Source organism: Garra rufa, chromosome 2 (assembly GCF_049309525.1).
Source record: "Garra rufa chromosome 2, GarRuf1.0, whole genome shotgun sequence".
In the NCBI taxonomy this organism is placed as follows: domain Eukaryota; kingdom Metazoa; phylum Chordata; class Actinopteri; order Cypriniformes; family Cyprinidae; genus Garra; species Garra rufa.
The window spans coordinates 68,374,848-68,397,150 of NC_133362.1; the positions used below are offsets into that span (position 1 = coordinate 68,374,848).

Consider the following 22,303-nt stretch of genomic DNA (forward strand, 5'->3'; position numbering starts at 1 on the left):
GTAAACTCTGTTAAAAGAATACAGTTCATTTGTCCATACCCTAAAAACAGGTAAACTCTGTTAAAAGAATACAGTTCATTTGTCCATACCCTAAAAACAGTCCAAGAACCCCAGTGTGTTGATAAGTCCAATGTGAGTGTCCACCAGTGTATATACAATCCACAGAAAGTGTAATCCAAAGTTTGCAGGTGGTGAATGGAAAGGTGAGCTCTAAAATTAGCAACTCCTCAATCCAACAGTTTGGTGACTGTCCTTTGTTTGTCATGCTGCTCTCTTATACAGTTGTACTTCCTGCTTCCTGTCATGTGTCTAGTCACATGACAGGCCAACCATCCATTTATTAAAGACACATACACTTAAAATGTTAAGAGTAATAAAATGGCCTAAAAAACATGTAAAACACTTAAAACTCTATAATACATGTAAATGATTGTAATAAATAAAGCGGTAAAACACGTCTTTCTAAAAGCCAGCATATTATATAAATAGTGAAGAAAAGGCAAAAGCTTACAGCACCTGGTATTCCCAGGCGGTCTCCCATCCAAGTACTATCCAGGCCCGACGCTGCTTAGCTTCCGAGATCAGACGAGATCGGGCGCTCTCAGCGCGGTATGACCATAAGCGAGGGCTGCTCCAAAAAGTGGGCTATTTAAAGATCAGCCTCCGTAAAAGCCAGCATATTATATAAATAGTGAAGAAAAGGCAAAAGCTTACAGCACCTGGTATTCCCAGGCGGTCTCCCATCCAAGTACTAACCAGGCCCGACGCTGCTTAGCTTCCGAGATCAGACGAGATCGGGCGCTCTCAGCGCGGTATGGCCATAAGCGAGGGCCGCTCCAAAAAGTGGGCTATTTAAAGATCAGCCTCCGTAAAAGCCAGCATATTATATAAATAGTGAAGAAAAGGCAAAAGCTTACAGCACCTGGTATTCCCAGGCGGTCTCCCATCCAAGTACTAAACAGGCCCGACGCTGCTTAGCTTCCGAGATCAGACGAGATCGGGCGCTCTCAGCGCGGTATGGCCATAAGCGAGGGCTGCTCCAAAAAGTGGGCTATTTAAAGATCAGCCTCCGTAAAAGCCAGCATATTATATAAATAGTGAAGAAAAGGCAAAAGCTTACAGCACCTGGTATTCCCAGGCGGTCTCCCATAAAAGTGTAACAATCGGCCTTATCAGCCGAGTTACAAAACTAAAATGGGTTCAGATTTAACTGTGAGAGATGACTAGTGGTTAAAAGAATGAGACATAAAAGAAAATTGGTTTAAATAGATTTGGTGTATTTACAAGGTTCACAGAAAAGACTTTAAAACAACACGATAAAACTAGGTAAACTCTGTTAAAAGAATACAGTTCATTTGTCCATACCCTAAAAACAGGTAAACTCTGTTAAAAGAATACAGCTCATTTGTCCATACCCTAAAAACAGTCCAAGAACCCCAGTGTGTTGATAAGTCCAATGTGAGTGTCCACCAGTGTATATACAATCCACAGAAAGTGTAATCCAAAGTTTGCAGGTGGTGAATGGAAAGGTGAGCTCTAAAATTAGCAACTCCTCAATCCAACAGTTTGGTGACTGTCCTTTGTTTGTCATGCTGCTCTCTTATACAGTTGTACTTCCTGCTTCCTGTCATGTGTCTAGTCACATGACAGGCCAACCATCCATTTATTAAAGACACATACACTTAAAATGTTAAGAGTAATAAAATGGCCTAAAAAACATGTAAAACACTTAAAACTCTATAATACATGTAAATGATTGTAATAAATAAAGCGGTAAAACACGTCTTTCTAAAAGCCAGCATATTATATAAATAGTGAAGAAAAGGCAAAAGCTTACAGCACCTGGTATTCCCAGGCGGTCTCCCATCCAAGTACTAACCAGGCCCGACGCTGCTTAGCTTCCGAGATCAGACGAGATCGGGCACTCTCAGCGCGGTATGGCCATAAGCAAGGGCTGCTCCAAAAAGTGGGCTATTTAAAGATCAGCCTCCGTAAAAGCCAGCATATTATATAAATAGTGAAGAAAAGGCAAAAGCTTACAGCACCTGGTATTCCCAGGCGGTCTCCCATCCAAGTACTAACCAGGCCCGACGCTGCTTAGCTTCCGAGATCAGACGAGATCGGGCGCTCTCAGCGCGGTATGGCCATAAGCGAGGGCTGCTCCAAAAAGTGGGCTATTTAAAGATCAGCCTCCGTAAAAGCCAGCATATTATATAAATAGTGAAGAAAAGGCAAAAGCTTACAGCACCTGGTATTCCCAGGCGGTCTCCCATAAAAGTGTAACAATCGGCCTTATCAGCCGAGTTACAAGACTAAAATGGGGTCAGATTTAACTGTGAGAGATGACTAGTGGTTAAAAGAATGAGACATAAAATAAAATTGGTTTAAATAGATTTGGTGTATTTACAAGGTTCACATAAAAGACTTTAAAACAACACGATAAAACTAGGTAAACTCTGTTAAAAGAATACAGTTCATTTGTCCATACCCTAAAAACAGGTAAACTCTGTTAAAAGAATACAGTTCATTTGTCCATAACCTAAAAACAGTCCAAGAACCCCAGTGTGTTGATAAGTCCAATGTGAGTGTCCACCAGTGTATCCACAGAAAGTGTAATCCAAAGTTTGCAGGTGGTGAATGGAAAGGTGAGCTCTAAAATTAGCAACTCCTCAATCCAACAGTTTGGTGACTGTCCTTTGTTTGTCATGCTGCTCTCTTATACAGTTGTACTTCCTGCTTCCTGTCATGTGTCTAGTCACATGACAGGCCAACCATCCATTTATTAAAGACACATACACTTAAAATGTTAAGAGTAATAAAATGGCCTAAAAAACATGTAAAACACTTAAAACTCTATAATACATGTAAATGATTGTAATAAATAGAGCGGTAAAACACGTCTTTCTAAAAGCCAGCATATTATATAAATAGTGAAGAAAAGGCAAAAGCTTACAGCACCTGGTATTCCCAGGCGGTCTCCCATCCAAGTACTAACCAGGCCCGACGCTGCTTAGCTTCCGAGATCAGACGAGATCGGGCGCTCTCAGCGCGGTATGGCCATAAGCGAGGGCTGCTCCAAAAAGTGGGCTATTTAAAGATCAGCCTCCGTAAAAGCCAGCATATTATATAAATAGTGAAGAAAAGGCAAAAGCTTACAGCACCTGGTATTCCCAGGCGGTCTCCCATAAAAGTGTAACAATCGGCCTTATCAGCCGAGTTACAAGACTAAAATGGGGTCAGATTTAACTGTGAGAGATGACTAGTGGTTAAAAGAATGAGACATAAAATAAAATTGGTTTAAATAGATTTGGTGTATTTACAAGGTTCACATAAAAGACTTTAAAAAAACACGATAAAACTAGGTAAACTCTGTTAAAAGAATACAGTTCATTTGTCCATACCCTAAAAACAGGTAAACTCTGTTAAAAGAATACAGTTCATTTGTCCATACCCTAAAAACAGTCCAAGAACCCCAGTGTGTTGATAAGTCCAATGTGAGTGTCCACCAGTGTATCCACAGAAAGTGTAATCCAAAGTTTGCAGGTGGTGAATGGAAAGGTGAGCTCTAAAATTAGCAACTCCTCAATCCAACAGTTTGGTGACTGTCCTTTGTTTGTCATGCTGCTCTCTTATACAGTTGTACTTCCTGCTTCCTGTCATGTGTCTAGTCACATGACAGGCCAACCATCCATTTATTAAAGACACATACACTTAAAATGTTAAGAGTAATAAAATGGCCTAAAAAACATGTAAAACACTTAAAACTCTATAATACATGTAAATGATTGTAATAAATAGAGCGGTAAAACACGTCTTTCTAAAAGCCAGCATATTATATAAATAGTGAAGAAAAGGCAAAAGCTTACAGCACCTGGTATTCCCAGGCGGTCTCCCATCCAAGTACTAACTAGGCCCGACGCTGCTTAGCTTCCGAGATCAGACGAGATCGGACGCTCTCAGCGCGGTATGGCCATAAGCGAGGGCTGCTCCAAAAAGTGGGCTATTTAAAGATCAGCCTCCGTAAAAGCCAGCATATTATATAAATAGTGAAGAAAAGGCAAAAGCTTATAGCACCTGGTATTCCCAGGCGGTCTCCCATCCAAGTACTAACCAGGCCCGACGCTGCTTAGCTTCCGAGATCAGACGAGATCGGGCGCTCTCAGCGCGGTATGGCCATAAGCGAGGGCTGCTCCAAAAAGTGGGCTATTTAAAGATCAGCCTCCGTAAAAGCCAGCCTATTATATAAATAGTGAAGAAAAGGCAAAAGCTTACAGCACCTGGTATTCCCAGGCGGTCTCCCATAAAAGTGTAACAATTGGCCTTATCAGCCGAGTTACAAGACTAAAATGGGGTCAGATTTAACTGTGAGAGATGACTAGTGGTTAAAAGAATGAGATATAAAAGAAAATTGGTTTAAATAGATTTGGTGTATTTACAAGGTTCACATAAAAGACTTTAAAACAACACGATAAAACTAGGTAAACTCTGTTAAAAAGAATACAGTTCATTTGTCCATACCCTAAAAACAGGTAAACTCTGTTAAAAGAATACAGTTCATTTGTCCATACCCTAAAAACAGTCCAAGAACCCCAGTGTGTTGATAAGTCCAATGTGAGTGTCCACCAGTGTATATACAATCCACAGAAAGTGTAATCCAAAGTTTGCAGGTGGTGAATGGAAAGGTGAGCTCTAAAATTAGCAACTCCTCAATCCAACAGTTTGGTGACTGTCCTTTGTTTGTCATGCTGCTCTCTTATACAGTTGTACTTCCTGCTTCCTGTCATGTGTCTAGTCACATGACAGGCCATCCATCCATTTATTAAAGACACATACACTTAAAATGTTAAGAGTAATAAAATGGCCTAAAAAACATGTAAAACACTTAAAACTCTATAATACATGTAAATGATTGTAATAAATAGAGCGATAAAACACCTCTTTCTAAAAGCCAGCATATTATATAAATAGTGAAGAAAAGGCAAAAGCTTACAGCACCTGGTATTCCCAGGCGGTCTCCCATCCAAGTACTAACCAGGCCCGACGCTGCTTAGCTTCCGAGATCAGACGAGATCGGGCGCTCTCAGCGCGGTATGACCATAAGCGAGGGCTGCTCCAAAAAGTGGGCTATTTAAAGATCAGCCTCCGTAAAAGCCAGCATATTATATAAATAGTGAAGAAAAGGCAAAAGCTTACAGCACCTGGTATTCCCAGGTGGTCTCCCATAAAAGTGTAACAATCTGCCTTATCAGCCGAGTTACAAGACTAAAATGGGGTCAGATTTAACTGTGAGAGATGACTAGTGGTTAAAAGAATGAGACATAAAAGAAAATTGGTTTAAATAGATTTGGTGTATTTACAAGGTTCACATAAAAGACTTTAAAACAACACGATAAAACTAGGTAAACTCTGTTAAAAGAATACAGTTAATTTGTCCATACCCTAAAAACAGGTAAACTCTGTTAAAAGAATACAGTTCATTTGTCCATACCCTAAAAACAGTCCAAGAACCCCAGTGTGTTGATAAGTCCAATGTGAGTGTCCACCAGTGTATATACAATCCACAGAAAGTGTAATCCAAAGTTTGCAGGTGGTGAATGGAAAGGTGAGCTCTAAAATTAGCAACTCCTCAATCCAACGGTTTGGTGACTGTCCTTTGTTTGTCATGCTGCTCTCTTATACAGTTGTACTTCCTGCTTCCTGTCATGTGTCTAGTCACATGACAGGCCAACCATCCATTTATTAAAGACACATACACTTAAAATGTTAAGAGTAATAAAATGGCCTAAAAAACATATAAAACACTTAAAACTCTATAATACATGTAAATGATTGTAATAAATAGAGCGGTAAAACACGTCTTTCTAAAAGCCAGCATATTATATAAATAGTGAAGAAAAGGCAAAAGCTTACAGCACCTGGTATTCCCAGGCGGTCTCCCATCCAAGTACTAACCAGGCCCGACGCTGCTTAGCTTCCGAGATCAGACGAGATCGGGCGCTCTCAGCGCGGTATGACCATAAGCGAGGGCTGCTCCAAAAAGTGGGCTATTTAAAGATCAGCCTCCGTAAAAGCCAGCATATTATATAAATAGTGAAGAAAAGGCAAAAGCTTACAGCACCTGGTATTCCCAGGCGGTCTCCCATCCAAGTACTAACCAGGCCCGACGCTGCTTAGCTTCCGAGATCAGACGAGATCGGGCGCTCTCAGCGCGGTATGGCCATAAGCGAGGGCTGCTCCAAAAAGTGGGCTATTTAAAGATCAGCCTCCGTAAAAGCCAGCATATTATATAAATAGTGAAGAAAAGGCAAAAGCTTACAGCACCTGGTATTCCCAGGCGGTCTCCCATCCAAGTACTAACCAGGCCCGACGCTGCTTAGCTTCCGAGATCAGACGAGATCGGGCGCTCTCAGCGCGGTATGGCCATAAGCGAGGGCTGCTCCAAAAAGTGGGCTATTTAAAGATCAGCCTCCGTAAAAGCCAGCATATTATATAAATAGTGAAGAAAAGGCAAAAGCTTACAGCACCTGGTATTCCCAGGCGGTCTCCCATAAAAGTGTAACAATCGGCCTTATCAGCCGAGTTACAAGACTAAAATGGGTTCAGATTTAACTGTGAGAGATGACTAGTGGTTAAAAGAATGAGACATAAAAGAAAATTGGTTTAAATAGATTTGGTGTATTTACAAGGTTCACATAAAAGACTTTAAAACAACACGATAAAACTAGGTAAACTCTGTTAAAAGAATACAGTTCATTTGTCCATACCCTAAAAACAGGTAAACTCTGTTAAAAGAATACAGTTCATTTGTCCATACCCTAAAAACAGTCCAAGAACCCCAGTGTGTTGATAAGTCCAATGTGAGTGTCCACCAGTGTATATACAATCCACAGAAAGTGTAATCCAAAGTTTGCAGGTGGTGAATGGAAAGGTGAGCTCTAAAATAAGCAACTCCTCAATCCAACAGTTTGGTGACTGTCCTTTGTTTGTCATGCTGCTCTCTTATACAGTTGTACTTCCTGCTTCCTGTCATGTGTCTAGTCACATGACAGGCCAACCATCCATTTATTAAAGACACATACACTTAAAATGTTAAGAGTAATAAAATGGCCTAAAAAACATGTAAAACACTTAAAACTCTATAATACATGTAAATGATTGTAATAAATAGAGCGGTAAAACACGTCTTTCTAAAAGCCAGCATATTATATAAATAGTGAAGAAAAGGCAAAAGCTTACAGCACCTGGTATTCCCAGGCGGTCTCCCATCCAAGTACTAACCAGGCCCGACGCTGCTTAGCTTCCGAGATCAGACGAGATCGGGCGCTCTCAGCGCGGTATGGCCATAAGCGAGGGCTGCTCCAAAAAGTGGGCTATTTAAAGATCAGCCTCCGTAAAAGCCAGCATATTATATAAATAGTGAAGAAAAGGCAAAAGCTTACAGCACCTGGTATTCCCAGGCGGTCTCCCATAAAAGTGTAACAATCGGCCTTATCAGCCGAGTTACAAGACTAAAATGGGGTCAGATTTAACTGTGAGAGATGACTAGTGGTTAAAAGAATGAGACATAAAATAAAATTGGTTTAAATAGATTTGGTGCATTTACAAGGTTCACATAAAAGACTTTAAAAAAACACGATAAAACTAGGTAAACTCTGTTAAAAGAATACAGTTCATTTGTCCATACCCTAAAAACAGGTAAACTCTGTTAAAAGAATACAGTTCATTTGTCCATACCCTAAAAACAGTCCAAGAACCCCAGTGTGTTGATAAGTCCAATGTGAGTGTCCACCAGTGTATCCACAGAAAGTGTAATCCAAAGTTTGCAGGTGGTGAATGGAAAGGTGAGCTCTAAAATTAGCAACTCCTCAATCCAACAGTTTGGTGACTGTCCTTTGTTTGTCATGCTGCTCTCTTATACAGTTGTACTTCCTGCTTCCTGTCATGTGTCTAGTCACATGACAGGCCAACCATCCATTTATTAAAGACACATACACTTAAAATGTTAAGAGTAATAAAATGGCCTAAAAAACATGTAAAACACTTAAAACTCTATAATACATGTAAATGATTGTAATAAATAGAGCGGTAAAACACGTCTTTCTAAAAGCCAGCATATTATATAAATAGTGAAGAAAAGGCAAAAGCTTACAGCACCTGGTATTCCCAGGCGGTCTCCCATCCAAGTACTAACCAGGCCCGACGCTGCTTAGCTTCCGAGATCAGACGAGATCGGGCGCTCTCAGCGCGGTATGGCCATAAGCGAGGGCTGCTCCAAAAAGTGGGCTATTTAAAGATCAGCCTCCGTAAAAGCCAGCATATTATATAAATAGTGAAGAAAAGGCAAAAGCTTACAGCACCTGGTATTCCCAGGCGGTCTCCCATAAAAGTGTAACAATCGGCCTTATCAGCCGAGTTACAAGACTAAAATGGGGTCAGATTTAACTGTGAGAGATGACTAGTGGTTAAAAGAATGAGACATAAAATAAAATTGGTTTAAATAGATTTGGTGTATTTACAAGGTTCACATAAAAGACTTTAAAACAACACGATAAAACTAGGTAAACTCTGTTAAAAGAATACAGTTCATTTGTCCATACCCTAAAAACAGGTAAACTCTGTTAAAAGAATACAGTTCATTTGTCCATACCCTAAAAACAGTCCAAGAACCCCAGTGTGTTGATAAGTCCAATGTGAGTGTCCACCAGTGTATCCACAGAAAGTGTAATCCAAAGTTTGCAGGTGGTGAATGGAAAGGTGAGCTCTAAAATTAGCAACTCCTCAATCCAACAGTTTGGTGACTGTCCTTTGTTTGTCATGCTGCTCTCTTATACAGTTGTACTTCCTGCTTCCTGTCATGTGTCTAGTCACATGACAGGCCAACCATCCATTTATTAAAGACACATACACTTAAAATGTTAAGAGTAATAAAATGGCCTAAAAAACATGTAAAACACTTAAAACTCTATAATACATGTAAATGATTGTAATAAATAAAGCGGTAAAACACGTCTTTCTAAAAGCCAGCATATTATATAAATAGTGAAGAAAAGGCAAAAGCTTACAGCACCTGGTATTCCCAGGCGGTCTCCCATCCAAGTACTAACCAGGCCCGACGGTGCTTAGCTTCCGAGATCAGACGAGATCGGGCGCTCTCAGCGCGGTATGGCCATAAGCGAGGGCTGCTCCAAAAAGTGGGCTATTTAAAGATCAGCCTCCGTAAAAGCGAGCATATTATATAAATAGTGAAGAAAAGGCAAAAGCTTACAGCACCTGGTATTCCCAGGCGGTCTCCCATAAAAGTGTAACAATCGGCCTTATCAGCCGAGTTACAAGACTAAAATGGGGTCAGATTTAACTGTGAGAGATGACTAGTGGTTAAAAGAATGAGACATAAAAGAAAATTGGTTTAAATAGATTTGGTGTATTTACAAGGTTCACATAAAAGACTTTAAAACAACACGATAAAACTAGGTAAACTCTGTTAAAAGAATACAGTTCATTTGTCCATACCCTAAAAACAGGTAAACTCTGTTAAAAGAATACAATTCATTTGTCCATACCCTAAAAACAGTCCAAGAACCCCAGTGTGTTGATAAGTCCAATGTGAGTGTCCACCAGTGTATATACAATCCACAGAAAGTGTAATCCAAAGTTTGCAGGTGGTGAATGGAAAGGTGAGCTCTAAAATTAGCAACTCCTCAATCCAACAGTTTGGTGACTGTCCTTTGTTTGTCATGCTGCTCTCTTATACAGTTGTACTTCCTGCTTCCTGTCATGTGTCTAGTCATATGACAGGCCAACCATCCATTTATTAAAGACACATACACTTAAAATGTTAAGAGTAATAAAATGGCCTAAAAAACATGTAAAACACTTAAAACTCTATAATACATGTAAATGATTGTAATAAATAGAGCGGTAAAACACGTCTTTCTAAAAGCCAGCATATTATATAAATAGTGAAGAAAAGGCAAAAGCTTACAGCACCTGGTATTCCCAGGCGGTCTCCCATCCAAGTACTAACCAGGCCCGACGCTGCTTAGCTTCCGAGATCAGACGAGATCGGGCGCTCTCAGCGCGGTATGGCCATAAGCGAGGGCTGCTCCAAAAAGTGGGCTATTTAAAGATCAGCCTCCGTAAAAGCCAGCATATTATATAAATAGTGAAGAAAAGGCAAAAGCTTACAGCACCTGGTATTCCCAGGCGGTCTCCCATAAAAGTGTAACAATCGGCCTTATCAGCCGAGTTACAAGACTAAAATGGGGTCAGATTTAACTGTGAGAGATGACTAGTGGTTAAAAGAATGAGACATAAAATAAAATTGGTTTAAATAGATTTGGTGTATTTACAAGGTTCACATAAAAGACTTTAAAACAACACGATAAAACTAGGTAAACTCTGTTAAAAGAATACAGTTCATTTGTCCATACCCTAAAAACAGGTAAACTCTGTTAAAAGAATACAGTTCATTTGTCCATACCCTAAAAACAGTCCAAGAACCCCAGTGTGTTGATAAGTCCAATGTGAGTGTCCACCAGTGTATCCACAGAAAGTGTAATCCAAAGTTTGCAGGTGGTGAATGGAAAGGTGAGCTCTAAAATTAGCAACTCCTCAATCCAACAGTTTGGTGACTGTCCTTTGTTTGTCATGCTGCTCTCTTATACAGTTGTACTTCCTGCTTCCTGTCATGTGTCTAGTCACATGACAGGCCAACCATCCATTTATTAAAGACACATACACTTAAAATGTTAAGAGTAATAAAATGGCCTAAAAAACATGTAAAACACTTAAAACTCTATAATACATGTAAATGATTGTAATAAATAGAGCGGTAAAACACGTCTTTCTAAAAGCCAGCATATTATATAAATAGTGAAGAAAAGGCAAAAGCTTACAGCACCTGGTATTCCCAGGCGGTCTCCCATCCAAGTACTAACCAGGCCCGACGCTGCTTAGCTTCCGAGATCAGACGAGATCGGGCGCTCTCAGCGCGGTATGACCATAAGCGAGGGCTGCTCCAAAAAGTGGGCTATTTAAAGATCAGCCTCCGTAAAAGCCAGCATATTATATAAATAGTGAAGAAAAGGCAAAAGCTTACAGCACCTGGTATTCCCAGGCGGTCTCCCATCCAAGTACTAACCAGGCCCGACGCTGCTTAGCTTCCGAGATCAGACGAGATCGGGCGCTCTCAGCGCGGTATGGCCATAAGCGAGGGCTGCTCCAAAAAGTGGGCTATTTAAAGATCAGCCTCCGTAAAAGCCAGCATATTATATAAATAGTGAAGAAAAGGCAAAAGCTTACAGCACCTGGTATTCCCAGGCGGTCTCCCATCCAAGTACTAACCAGGCCCGACGCTGCTTAGCTTCCGAGATCAGACGAGATCGGGCGCTCTCAGCGCGGTATGGCCATAAGCGAGGGCTGCTCCAAAAAGTGGGCTATTTAAAGATCAGCCTCCGTAAAAGCCAGCATATTATATAAATAGTGAAGAAAAGGCAAAAGCTTACAGCACCTGGTATTCCCAGGCGGTCTCCCATAAAAGTGTAACAATCGGCCTTATCAGCCGAGTTACAAGACTAAAATGGGTTCAGATTTAACTGTGAGAGATGACTAGTGGTTAAAAGAATGAGACATAAAAGAAAATTGGTTTAAATAGATTTGGTGTATTTACAAGGTTCACAGAAAAGACTTTAAAACAACACGATAAAACTAGGTAAACTCTGTTAAAAGAATACAGTTCATTTGTCCATACCCTAAAAACAGGTAAACTCTGTTAAAAGAATACAGTTCATTTGTCCATACCCTAAAAACAGTCCAAGAACCCCAGTGTGTTGATAAGTCCAATGTGAGTGTCCACCAGTGTATATACAATCCACAGAAAGAGTAATCCAAAGTTTGCAGGTGGTGAATGGAAAGGTGAGCTCTAAAATTAGCAACTCCTCAATCCAACGGTTTGGTGACTGTCCTTTGTTTGTCATGCTGCTCTCTTATACAGTTGTACTTCCTGCTTCCTGTCATGTGTCTAGTCACATGACAGGCCAACCATCCATTTATTAAAGACACATACACTTAAAATGTTAAGAGTAATAAAATGGCCTAAAAAACATGTAAAACACTTAAAACTCTATAATACATGTAAATGATTGTAATAAATAAAGCGGTAAAACACGTCTTTCTAAAAGCCAGCATATTATATAAATAGTGAAGAAAAGGCAATAGCTTACAGCACCTGGTATTCCCAGGCGGTCTCCCATCCAAGTACTAACCAGGCCCGACGCTGCTTAGCTTCCGAGATCAGACGAGATCGGGCGCTCTCAGCGCGGTATGGCCATAAGCGAGGGCTGCTCCAAAAAGTGGGCTATTTAAAGATCAGCCTCCGTAAAAGCCAGCATATTATATAAATAGTGAAGAAAAGGCAAAAGCTTACAGCACCTGGTATTCCCAGGCGGTCTCCCATAAAAGTGTAACAATCGGCCTTATCAGCCGAGTTACAAGACTAAAATGGGGTCAGATTTGACTGTGAGAGATGACTAGTGGTTAAAAGAATGAGACATAAAAGAAAATTGGTTTAAATAGATTTGGTGTATTTACAAGGTTCACATAAAAGACTTTAAAACAACACGATAAAACTAGGTAAACTCTGTTAAAAGAATACAGTTCATTTGTCCATACCCTAAAAACAGGTAAACTCTGTTAAAAGAATACAGTTCATTTGTCCATAACCTAAAAACAGTCCAAGAACCCCAGTGTGTTGATAAGTCCAATGTGAGTGTCCACCAGTGTATATACAATCCACAGAAAGTGTAATCCAAAGTTTGCAGGTGGTGAATGGAAAGGTGAGCTCTAAAATTAGCAACTCCTCAATCCAACAGTTTGGTGACTGTCCTTTGTTTGTCATGCTGCTCTCTTATAAAGTTGTACTTCCTGCTTCCTGTCATGTGTCTAGTCATATGACAGGCCAACCATCCATTTATTAAAGACACATACACTTAAAATGTTAAGAGTAATAAAATGGCCTAAAAAACATGTAAAACACTTAAAACTCTATAATACATGTAAATGATTGTAATAAATAGAGCGGTAAAACACGTCTTTCTAAAAGCCAGCATATTATATAAATAGTGAAGAAAAGGCAAAAGCTTACAGCACCTGGTATTCCCAGGCGGTCTCCCATCCAAGTACTAACCAGGCCCGACGCTGCTTAGCTTCCGAGATCAGACGAGATCAGGCGCTCTCAGCGCGGTATGGCCATAAGCGAGGGCTGCTCCAAAAAGTGGGCTATTTAAAGATCAGCCTCCGTAAAAGCCAGCATATTATATAAATAGTGAAGAAAAGGCAAAAGCTTACAGCACCTGGTATTCCCAGGCGGTCTCCCATCCAAGTACTAACCAGGCCCGACGCTGCTTAGCTTCCGAGATCAGACGAGATCGGGCGCTCTCAGCGCGGTATGACCATAAGCGAGGGCTGCTCCAAAAAGTGGGCTATTTAAAGATCAGCCTCCGTAAAAGCCAGCATATTATATAAATAGTGAAGAAAAGGCAAAAGCTTACAGCACCTGGTATTCCCAGGAGGTCTCCCATCCAAGTACTAACCAGGCCCGACGCTGCTTAGCTTCCGAGATCAGACGAGATCGGGCGCTCTCAGCGCGGTATGGCCATAAGCGAGGGCTGCTCCAAAAAGTGGGCTATTTAAAGATCAGCCTCCGTAAAAGCCAGCATATTATATAAATAGTGAAGAAAAGGCAAAAGCTTACAGCACCTGGTATTCCCAAGCGGTCTCCCATCCAAGTACTAACCAGGCCCGACGCTGCTTAGCTTCCGAGATCAGACGAGATCGGGCGCTCTTTTTTTTTTTTTTTTATTAAGAAATTCCAAACATTAAAATACAAATAAGATTAAAAGTTTTCCTTTAAACAAAACATTTTCATATCACATTCTCTATATATACATTCAGGAATTTCAGAAATCTCTTTCAAATTCTGGCAGTTTCCACATCAAATCTTTTAAGACAGAACAAACGTGTGGAGTAAAAACATGATAAAAAGCATCTAAATTATTTTCACAATTAAAATGCAGATACAGTCTTCCCATGTACACTTCAGTTTTCCTTTTAAACAGTTTCCAAACATCCAACACAGTTTTTTCTTTTTTAGCCACAGTTCTTCTTTCCCATATTGCACTTTTCATCAACATTATCCACAGATTTATAAACTTTTTGTTATTACACTTCTTTTCCCACCCCAACATCACCACTCTGTTCCAGCCAATTACATTTTCATCCCATTCCACAGTCAAATCCCTAATTACACATTTACATTTGTTTAAAAAGGCCTCCAATTCTTTACAATATAAAAACATATGTAAAATCCCCTCCTCTTTCTCCTGGCAAACTTTACACATTGCGTTTTGTTCCATCCCTATTTTCTTTAAAATAATTTCAGTAAAAACCACCTTATGTCTTATAAAATACTCCAAACATTCCAATTTTGTCTCCACACATCTTCCTCTCATGTTTCTCCATATAAAATCTACTTTTAAGTCGCTGAATTTTTGCACCCAGTACTTATTTACAATCGGCTCTTTAAAAACACCATCTCTAAAAACACAATAAAACATTTTTACAGTACATTCTTTAAAATCAAACAATTTCTCCCCCAATTTCACATATATTTTCTCTGTTTGCACTTCTTCCATACTCTCAATCCTTTTAATCCAGTCTTTTGGTATTGCATTTTTTATGGTTTCATAATTGTTTGTTATTTCTTTTTCAGTATATTCTTCTTTTGCCATTTCCATTGTGTCCTCAATGTATTGTGTTGGTAAAAACCCCTCTTTGAACTCATATAAAATATCTCTCAACCTGGTTATCCCCACTCCCATCCATTTCTTAAAAAATATTTCTTTCTCTTGTTTTAAAATGTTGTTATTTAAGAACAGAGGTTGATTTAAAATGTTTTCTCTCCCGTGTGGATTGTACTCAATGTTTGCTAAAAACTTCCCCCAGGCACTTAAAATTTCTCTGTAAAACTCTGGTAAACCTTCTGTCATCCAATTTTTTGTTTTCATCCATAAAATTCCATCCCCCATGTTAAAATCACCACATTTGTTTAAAAAGTATTTCATTGTTTTCTTCCACTCACTTTTGTTATCCTCTTGCAGGTATTTTTTCACTATTTTCACCCTTAAAGCATTTTTTCTCTGTTCTACATCCATCAGTCCTAAGCCACCCCTCTCTACCGCCCCTAATATTGTATTATATGCAATTCTTGCTGGCTTTCCCTCCCATAAAAAGTCAAGAAAAGATTTCTTCAACCTCTGTTCCGTCCATAAAGGTATTTCAGATACATATAAAACATACCACAGCTTAGAAATCATTAAAACATTCAATATTAAAACCTTCCCCTTCAAATTTAAAGTTCTTAATTTCCAAAAATTTAATCTTCTCTCTATATTTGTTATTATTTCTTCCCACATGTCATCTCTTACTTTCTTCTCATTCTTCCCCATTAAAACTCCTAAAATCCTCATTTCTTCCACTTCCTTGAAATTAAAACATTCCATTAAATCCCCAGCTTTACCAAATCTCATGTATACAGTTTTGTCTTCATTTATTTTACTTCCAGACCCTCTACAGTATTCATTTACAACCTTCATAACTTCTTGCACGCTCTCTTTCCCTTTTACAATTATTGTTGTGTCATCAGCATATTGAAAAACTTTTCCCTCTGTCTTATTTTCTTCTATTTCTATCCCTATTATTCCTTCTTTCTGTCTAATAAGCAATCCTAATGGTTCCGATACAAGTGAATATAATAATGCTGAAAGTGGACAACCCTGTCTAATTGATCGAGTGATTTTAAAACATTCTGTTAAAAACCCATTGCATTTTATTCTTGTTAGAGCACCCCTATATAAAATCTCAATCCATTTAATAAAATTTTCCCCAAAACCAAAAACCCTTAAAACCTCAAATAAATACCCGTGTTCCACCCTATCGAAAGCTTTCTCAAAATCTAGACTAATTACATATCCCTCTTCATTTTTTTCTTTCATATACCATATTTCATCTCTTATACTCATCGTTATATCTGCTATGTCCCTTCCTTTTACACCGTATGCTTGATTTGTTTTAATTATGCTTGGCAATACTTCCTTTAATCTATTCGCTAAAACTTTTGCTAAAATCTTAAGATCCGTGTTCAACATTGTAATTGGTCTGTAGTTTTTTAAATCAGTTTTTTCTCCTTTCCTTTTATATATCAGTTTCATTAACCCCATGCTTGTTCTTTCATTAATACCTTCTTTTTCAAACATTTCTTTAAAAACCTCATTTAAAACCTTTATTAAAACTCCTTTAAAACATAAATAAAATTCAGTTCCCAAACCATCTATACCTGGACTTTTCTTTTTATTCAGTTGATTTATTGCTCTTTCAATCTCTTCTTCCCTAATTTCTTGGTCACATTCTTTTTTATCCTCATCACTTACTCTTGCTTTTATCTGATTCAACAGTTTCTTTGTCTTTTCTTCTTCCACACCCCTTGAGCTAAACAGATCTTCATAAAAAGTTTGTATTTCTTTTAAGACCTTTTCATTCCCTTCCACAATTTCCCCTTTCACCCCTTTTATTTCTTTTATCATTTGGGCTTGCTCTCTCTTTTTCTCCAGGTCAAAAAAAAAACTTGGTACATTTTTCTCCCTCCACCACATATTTGGCTTTGCTTCTTAGCCTCGCCCCCTCATACTTTTTTTCTTCTATTTCTTTCAGTTTTTCTTCCATTTCCCTGATCTTTTGTATGTCTTTATTTTCTCTGTTCAATTCCATTCCTAACATTTCTTGTATTTCTTTTTCTTTGTATCTCTTGCATTTCTGTATTAAATTGCAATATTTCATTGAAAATTTTTTGATTAGAAATTTTACATTCTCCCACCATATTCTCTTATCCTCTTCATACATTCCATTTTTCGTTTCTTTTGCTATAATTTCCTTAACCTTTGAAACATAATCTTCATTCTTTAAAACCTGTGTATTTAAAATCCATACTCCCGGCCCCCTTTGCATTTTACTCCCGTCCACCATAAAAAATAAAAACTTGTGATCGCTAAAACTTGTTTCTTCATACTTAATCTTCTCAATAAAATTCTCCACATTTCTCGTACATAAAATAAAGTCTATTCTGGTTTGGCATAAAAAATGTCCCACTATTTGTCTTCTTGAAAATTCTTTTTTCTTTTCATTTCTTTCTCTCCAAACATCTGTCATATTATTTTCTTGCATTAAAGCTTTTAATTCTTTTCTCCCTCTGTCAGTTTTAAAAACCATTCCTTCTGCCATGTCTTGTTTACTAAAAACTGTGTTAAAATCACCCATCATTATTATATCTCTATGTTTCTTAAGAACATTTCTTAAAACATTAAAGAACTCTTTCTTTGCCTTCTCCTCCCCCGGTGCATGTACATTTACTAAAATCAAATCTCTTTCTTCATATTTTGTTTTGACTACCATACATTTCCCCACGTTGTCCTTAAATATAATTGTGCTTACTTTAAAAATATCTTCCTTCATTAAAAATGCCACTCCTCTCCCCAGCCTTCCATCTCCATTATTATATAAAACACCTCCATCCCATCTTTTTTTAAAATCATTCATTAAATCATCCCTCCAGTTTGTTTCCTGTAGTGCAATGATGTCTTCTCTCTTGCATTTTTCTTTAACTTTTTCAAATTTTTTAAAATCTAACAGCCCTCTTGCATTAAAAGTCACACAATTTAAAACCATTAAAAAAAGTGGTAAACATTTAAAAACCATCTTCTCAGTCCTCCTCCAAACCCATCAGTACTTCATATCGGTTCAAACATTTTACTCGTCCCTTTTTCATAATTGTTTTTCTTGCAACTTCCACATTTGGTGTTACCTTTAATGTCCGTCTTCTTGTTGGTTTCTCCACTCTGTCCTTTCCCATGTCCTCCATGTTTTCCTCTTCTTCACTGTCTGTTTCTTTGTTTTGCTTCTTTTCCACTTGTCTCTCTTTATCCACCTCATCCAGAAAATCTTTAAAAGTTGAAGTTATTTCCATTGGTGTCCATGTTAAAGTTCCTTGTAGTGTTTGTTGCTTGCTATTTTCCTCCTTTTGCTCGCCTTCTCTGTCCTTCTCGTTGTTTGTTTCTTTTTCCATTTCATGTTGCTGCAAACTCTCTGTTGCATTCTCTTTTTCAATATTTCCGTCATGCTTGCTGTTTCTTTCATGCATTTGCCCATCCACCTGGATTTCTGTACCTCCCTCCTCTTCCCCAAACCAACACTCACATCTGTCTAAGATCTTTCGGCATTCCGGGCACTTAACCGCAGTACAGTCCCGTGCGAAGTGCCCCCTCTCCTCACATTTGTGGCATTTAAAATCAGGGCAATCTTTCATTAGATGTTCCGGGCTCATGCACAACCGACAGGTCTTCACCTGGTGGCTATGCATCACCCGGAAATATTGCGGCCCTTCAGCTGTTTCCAGCTTTGTGCTGTAAGGGAGGGAGACAACTTCTCTTGGGAACCTCACTCTAACAAACCTTGTACCATCCTCAATGTTAGTGCCCGGATACAGCCTTCGTTTCATTTTTGACACGGGTAGAACACCCCATCCATTCAATTTTCCTAAAATTTCTTCATCATCCAGGTAGACAGGCAAATGCATGAAAGAAACAACATAGTCTCTGTTTTGAAGTTTTTTTACCTCACATACTGTCCCTTTTATTTTCAGTCCATCCATCAAAGCGTCACACATTTCTTCTTTTTCCAGAGTCAGTTCATATTCTTTGCTTTGTCTTGGTCGCACCGCTAAAATTTTTCCTCCTCCGATCTGTTCAGCCACAGCTTTGATAACGTCCACCCCTTTTGCGTCATTTGCCTCTTCCACATTAATAATCACCGTTGCTTCTTTCAAATACCTCCGTTTTTCCAAAACTCCTTTTCTTTCCAAATTAGGTCCAGCTCGTTGTCGTTGTCCTTTTTCCAGTCCAGTGTCATTGACCATTCCAGTTTCTCCCGCCAGTCCAGTATCGTTAACCATGCTTGTCTCTCCAGCCAGTCCAAAGTCGTTTGCCATAAATCCATCCATTGTTTATCAAAAAAGAAAAAAAATACTAACCACCTTCCAGCCAGCAAACTGCTGCTGTCAGGTGGTTATAAAACTGACAAAAAAAATAAATAAAACACTAATTAAATGATGCAAAACAAACAAACAAAAAACACAAAATGGTGGAGAGCCTTTCTCTCCCTACTGCAGCCAAACCTTGTAAACAACTCACTAGCTCCCTCTAGTGCGCCGAAGGTGGTATGGCCGTAAGCGAGGGCTGCTCCAAAAAGTGGGCTATTTAAAGATCAGCCTCCGTAAAAGCCAGCATATTATATAAATAGTGAAGAAAAGGCAAAAGCTTACAGCACCTGGTATTCCCAGGCGGTCTCCCATAAAAGTGTAACAATCGGCCTTATCAGCCGAGTTACAAGACTAAAATGGGGTCAGATTTAACTGTGAGAGATGACTAGTGGTTAAAAGAATGAGACATAAAAGAAAATTGGTTTAAATAGATTTGGTGTATTTACAAGGTTCACATAAAAGACTTTAAAACAACACGATAAAACTAGGTAAACTCTGTTAAAAGAATACAGTTCATTTGTCCATACCCTAAAAACAGGTAAACTCTGTTAAAAGAATACAGTTCATTTGTCCATAACCTAAAAACAGTCCAAGAACCCCAGTGTGTTGATAAGTCCAATGTGAGTGTCCACCAGTGTATATACAATCCACAGAAAGTGTAATCCAAAGTTTGCAGGTGGTGAATGGAAAGGTGAGCTCTAAAATTAGCAACTCCTCAATCCAACAGTTTGGTGACTGTCCTTTGTTTGTCATGCTGCTCTCTTATACAGTTGTACTTCCTGCTTCCTGTCATGTGTCTAGTCATATGACAGGCCAACCATCCATTTATTAAAGACACATACACTTAAAATGTTAAGAGTAATAAAATGGCCTAAAAAACATGTAAAACACTTAAAACTCTATAATACATGTAAATGATTGTAATAAATAGAGCGGTAAAACACGTCTTTCTAAAAGCCAGCATATTATATAAATAGTGAAGAAAAGGCAAAAGCTTACAGCACCTGGTATTCCCAGGCGGTCTCCCATCCAAGTACTAACCAGGCCCGACGCTGCTTAGCTTCCGAGATCAGACGAGATCGGGCGCTCTCAGCGCGGTATGGCCATAAGCGAGGGCTGCTCCAAAAAGCGGGCTATTTAAAGATCAGCCTCCGTAAAAGCCAGCATATTATATAAATAGTGAAGAAAAGGCAAAAGCTTACAGCACCTGGTATTCCCAGGCGGTCTCCCATAAAAGTGTAACAATCGGCCTTATCAGCCGAGTTACAAGACTAAAATGGGGTCAGATTTAACTGTGAGAGATGACTAGTGGTTAAAAGAATGAGACATAAAATAAAATTGGTTTAAATAGATTTGGTGTATTTACAAGGTTCACATAAAAGACTTTAAAACAACACGATAAAACTAGGTAAACTCTGTTAAAAGAATACAGTTCATTTGTCCATACCCTAAAAACAGGTAAACTCTGTTAAAAGAATACAGTTCATTTGTCCATACCCTAAAAACAGTCCAAGAACCCCAGTGTGTTGATAAGTCCAATGTGAGTGTCCACCAGTGTATCCACAGAAAGTGTAATCCAAAGTTTGCAGGTGGTGAATGGAAAGGTGAGCTCTAAAATTAGCAACTCCTCAATCCAACAGTTTGGTGACTGTCCTTTGTTTGTCATGCTGCTCTCTTATACAGTTGTACTTCCTGCTTCCTGTCATGTGTCTAGTCACATGACAGGCCAACCATCCATTTATTAAAGACACATACACTTAAAATGTTAAGAGTAATAAAATGGCCTAAAAAACATGTAAAACACTTAAAACTCTATAATACATGTAAATGATTGTAATAAATAGAGCGGTAAAACACGTCTTTCTAAAAGCCAGCATATTATATAAATAGTGAAGAAAAGGCAAAAGCTTACAGCACCTGGTATTCCCAGGCGGTCTCCCATCCAAGTACTAACCAGGCCCGACGCTGCTTAGCTTCCGAGATCAGACGAGATCGGGCGCTCTCAGCGCGGTATGACCATAAGCGAGGGCTGCTCCAAAAAGTGGGCTATTTAAAGATCAGCCTCCGTAAAAGCCAGCATATTATATAAATAGTGAAGAAAAGGCAAAAGCTTACAGCACCTGGTATTCCCAGGCTGTCTCCCATACAAGTACTAACCAGGCCCGACGCTGCTTAGCTTCCGAGATCAGACGAGATCGGGCGCTCTCAGCGCGGTATGGCCATAAGCGAGGGCTGCTCCAAAAAGTGGGCTATTTAAAGATCAGCCTCCGTAAAAGCCAGCATATTATATAAATAGTGAAGAAAAGGCAAAAGCTTACAGCACCTGGTATTCCCAGGCGGTCTCCCATCCAAGTACTAACCAGGCCCGACGCTGCTTAGCTTCCGAGATCAGACGAGATCGGGCGCTCTCAGCGTGGTATGGCCATAAGCGAGGGCTGCTCCAAAAAGTGGGCTATTTAAAGATCAGCCTCCGTAAAAGCCAGCATATTATATAAATAGTGAAGAAAAGGCAAAAGCTTACAGCACCTGGTATTCCCAGGCGGTCTCCCATAAAAGTGTAACAATCGGCCTTATCAGCCGAGTTACAAGACTAAAATGGGTTCAGATTTAACTGTGAGAGATGACTAGTGGTTAAAAGAATGAGACATAAAAGAAAATTGGTTTAAATAGATTTGGTGTATTTACAAGGTTCACAGAAAAGACTTTAAAACAACACGATAAAACTAGGTAAACTCTGTTAAAAGAATACAGTTCATTTGTCCATACCCTAAAAACAGGTAAACTCTGTTAAAAGAATACAGTTCATTTGTCCATACCCTAAAAACAGTCCAAGAACCCCAGTGTGTTGATAAGTCCAATGTGAGTGTCCACCAGTGTATATACAATCCACAGAAAGTGTAATCCAAAGTTTGCAGGTGGTGAATGGAAAGGTGAGCTCTAAAATTAGCAACTCCTCAATCCAACAGTTTGGTGACTGTCCTTTGTTTGTCATGCTGCTCTCTTATACAGTTGTACTTCCTGCTTCCTGTCATGTGTCTAGTCACATGACAGGCCAACCATCCATTTATTAAAGACACATACACTTAAAATGTTAAGAGTAATAAAATGGCCTAAAAAACATGTAAAACACTTAAAACTCTATAATACATGTAAATGATT

The 22,303-nt window shown here is 39.1% G+C and overlaps 27 non-coding genes and 1 pseudogene across 27 annotated transcripts; 1 reads left to right on the forward strand and 27 right to left on the reverse strand.

The window, feature by feature from the left end:
* Positions 1-22,303, forward strand: part of LOC141326063 (uncharacterized) — a 208,060-nt pseudogene that overhangs the window by 36,439 nt on the left and 149,318 nt on the right.
* LOC141327701 (5S ribosomal RNA) lies at positions 505-623 on the reverse strand. Its single transcript, XR_012354979.1, has one exon. It is a non-coding gene; the product is annotated as a 5S ribosomal RNA (ribosomal RNA).
* LOC141327527 (5S ribosomal RNA) lies at positions 708-826 on the reverse strand. Its single transcript, XR_012354816.1, has one exon. It is a non-coding gene; the product is annotated as a 5S ribosomal RNA (ribosomal RNA).
* On the reverse strand, positions 911-1,029 carry LOC141327843 (5S ribosomal RNA). Its single transcript, XR_012355116.1, has one exon. It is a non-coding gene; the product is annotated as a 5S ribosomal RNA (ribosomal RNA).
* Positions 1,831-1,949, reverse strand: LOC141327733 (5S ribosomal RNA). The gene has a single exon (XR_012355010.1). It is a non-coding gene; the product is annotated as a 5S ribosomal RNA (ribosomal RNA).
* LOC141327528 (5S ribosomal RNA) lies at positions 2,034-2,152 on the reverse strand. The gene has a single exon (XR_012354817.1). It is a non-coding gene; the product is annotated as a 5S ribosomal RNA (ribosomal RNA).
* Positions 2,947-3,065, reverse strand: LOC141327529 (5S ribosomal RNA). The gene has a single exon (XR_012354818.1). It is a non-coding gene; the product is annotated as a 5S ribosomal RNA (ribosomal RNA).
* Positions 3,860-3,978, reverse strand: LOC141326822 (5S ribosomal RNA). The gene has a single exon (XR_012354169.1). It is a non-coding gene; the product is annotated as a 5S ribosomal RNA (ribosomal RNA).
* On the reverse strand, positions 4,063-4,181 carry LOC141327639 (5S ribosomal RNA). Its single transcript, XR_012354921.1, has one exon. It is a non-coding gene; the product is annotated as a 5S ribosomal RNA (ribosomal RNA).
* On the reverse strand, positions 4,984-5,102 carry LOC141327657 (5S ribosomal RNA). The gene has a single exon (XR_012354937.1). It is a non-coding gene; the product is annotated as a 5S ribosomal RNA (ribosomal RNA).
* LOC141327658 (5S ribosomal RNA) lies at positions 5,904-6,022 on the reverse strand. The gene has a single exon (XR_012354938.1). It is a non-coding gene; the product is annotated as a 5S ribosomal RNA (ribosomal RNA).
* Positions 6,107-6,225, reverse strand: LOC141327530 (5S ribosomal RNA). The gene has a single exon (XR_012354819.1). It is a non-coding gene; the product is annotated as a 5S ribosomal RNA (ribosomal RNA).
* Positions 6,310-6,428, reverse strand: LOC141327532 (5S ribosomal RNA). The gene has a single exon (XR_012354821.1). It is a non-coding gene; the product is annotated as a 5S ribosomal RNA (ribosomal RNA).
* On the reverse strand, positions 7,230-7,348 carry LOC141327534 (5S ribosomal RNA). Its single transcript, XR_012354822.1, has one exon. It is a non-coding gene; the product is annotated as a 5S ribosomal RNA (ribosomal RNA).
* Positions 8,143-8,261, reverse strand: LOC141327535 (5S ribosomal RNA). The gene has a single exon (XR_012354823.1). It is a non-coding gene; the product is annotated as a 5S ribosomal RNA (ribosomal RNA).
* Positions 9,056-9,174, reverse strand: LOC141326639 (5S ribosomal RNA). The gene has a single exon (XR_012353995.1). It is a non-coding gene; the product is annotated as a 5S ribosomal RNA (ribosomal RNA).
* Positions 9,976-10,094, reverse strand: LOC141327536 (5S ribosomal RNA). Its single transcript, XR_012354824.1, has one exon. It is a non-coding gene; the product is annotated as a 5S ribosomal RNA (ribosomal RNA).
* LOC141327659 (5S ribosomal RNA) lies at positions 10,889-11,007 on the reverse strand. Its single transcript, XR_012354939.1, has one exon. It is a non-coding gene; the product is annotated as a 5S ribosomal RNA (ribosomal RNA).
* Positions 11,092-11,210, reverse strand: LOC141327537 (5S ribosomal RNA). Its single transcript, XR_012354825.1, has one exon. It is a non-coding gene; the product is annotated as a 5S ribosomal RNA (ribosomal RNA).
* On the reverse strand, positions 11,295-11,413 carry LOC141327538 (5S ribosomal RNA). Its single transcript, XR_012354826.1, has one exon. It is a non-coding gene; the product is annotated as a 5S ribosomal RNA (ribosomal RNA).
* LOC141327539 (5S ribosomal RNA) lies at positions 12,215-12,333 on the reverse strand. Its single transcript, XR_012354827.1, has one exon. It is a non-coding gene; the product is annotated as a 5S ribosomal RNA (ribosomal RNA).
* LOC141327850 (5S ribosomal RNA) lies at positions 13,135-13,253 on the reverse strand. Its single transcript, XR_012355122.1, has one exon. It is a non-coding gene; the product is annotated as a 5S ribosomal RNA (ribosomal RNA).
* On the reverse strand, positions 13,338-13,456 carry LOC141327660 (5S ribosomal RNA). The gene has a single exon (XR_012354940.1). It is a non-coding gene; the product is annotated as a 5S ribosomal RNA (ribosomal RNA).
* LOC141326588 (5S ribosomal RNA) lies at positions 13,541-13,659 on the reverse strand. The gene has a single exon (XR_012353944.1). It is a non-coding gene; the product is annotated as a 5S ribosomal RNA (ribosomal RNA).
* Positions 20,137-20,255, reverse strand: LOC141327540 (5S ribosomal RNA). The gene has a single exon (XR_012354828.1). It is a non-coding gene; the product is annotated as a 5S ribosomal RNA (ribosomal RNA).
* Positions 21,050-21,168, reverse strand: LOC141327661 (5S ribosomal RNA). Its single transcript, XR_012354941.1, has one exon. It is a non-coding gene; the product is annotated as a 5S ribosomal RNA (ribosomal RNA).
* On the reverse strand, positions 21,253-21,371 carry LOC141326860 (5S ribosomal RNA). The gene has a single exon (XR_012354206.1). It is a non-coding gene; the product is annotated as a 5S ribosomal RNA (ribosomal RNA).
* LOC141326696 (5S ribosomal RNA) lies at positions 21,456-21,574 on the reverse strand. Its single transcript, XR_012354050.1, has one exon. It is a non-coding gene; the product is annotated as a 5S ribosomal RNA (ribosomal RNA).